The sequence below is a fragment of the Cariama cristata genome, unplaced genomic scaffold, assembly GCF_000690535.1.
Source record: "Cariama cristata isolate BGI_N322 unplaced genomic scaffold, ASM69053v1 scaffold3977, whole genome shotgun sequence".
In the NCBI taxonomy this organism is placed as follows: Eukaryota; Metazoa; Chordata; class Aves; order Cariamiformes; family Cariamidae; genus Cariama; species Cariama cristata.
Genome location: NW_009626937.1, coordinates 51027 through 52222, shown reverse-complemented (window position 1 = coordinate 52222; position 1196 = coordinate 51027).

Genomic DNA, 1196 nt, shown 5'->3' with positions numbered 1-1196 from the left:
TCCCCTACACTCCCCGTGTAAACGGCTGCTCATGCAGCCGAAGCATCAAATCCCCCCCCGCACCGGCGAGCTCTCGTGTGCTGCACAGGGGTTTGTCCCCAGGGACGGGCAGCAGCACTGTTCATCTTAATCCAACAGCCACAGTAAATATATTCCTCAGCCATGATTCCAAATCTTCATTACCACTTGTGATGCTTTTCCTCGGTATTAGCGACCCTCCTCTCGCTCATCGCCCTTGCAATAGAAGGGAGCACAGCCACGTCCCGTGGCTCACCTCCCGCGGCTCCTCCCTGGTTACGCATCGTGCCGGCACGCCAGGCACTCGCCGTGCACATCAGCATGCTCGTTGCCTCCTCTGCGCTGCAGGAGCTAAGGCGAGAGGCGATGGGGGTACTTGAGTCGGTTTGGCTTGAGCCAAAGAGTGGAAGGGACCTGGGCGAGCTCTTGTTGCCCATACCTGGCGCAGGCAAACGGAAAGCAAGGGTCGAAGCCAATCCTGACTTAGATCCCTGCGCATCCTGCTCTCGTGCACCTTCTTCTTGTCCCGTCAATCGCTTTTCCACCCACCTGACGTTTTGCTAGCTAATGCATAGTGTGTCTGGCCTTCTCCTGAGGCAGATTCAACAGCACAACCCTTTCCAACTACAGTACGCAGAGGCAAAAGGTGACGCTGTCACAGTCCGGTTTAGAAACATCCAAGGGTCTCTGGCTGAAAGTAATCCAGTACTCTGCTGGAGTAATGGATTCTCCTTTGCAGAGGGACAGCCTTGAGGAGCACAGCTACAGAAAGGCTTATTGGCTAATCTAGTGATGGACTGCGTCTTCAGCGTGGAGATTTTTATTTTTGAATGCTCTTGGTTCAGCATTCAGTGACGACGCTCATCACTGGGCTGCCCAGCGAGGAGGAGTCTGTCCTCACCACGGACCACGCTTGTACCAGTCCTTGTTAAAATGGTAAGGGCATATGAGTACTGACTGTGAAGAAGAAAAGTTACTCTGCAAGTGAAATAGCAAGTTATTGCAAAAGAAAAACTGGAGAAATGAGGATGAAGTCTTTAAGACTCATGTTAATTTGTTAGCGTGTAAGCATCTGTAACTACCAAGATCATTATGAAGGGGAGAATGAAAGGGGAAAGGTGTTGGTACCACCTTTTGGATCAAGCATTGCAAACAGTTTCTTTAAAGCAAAACGAACA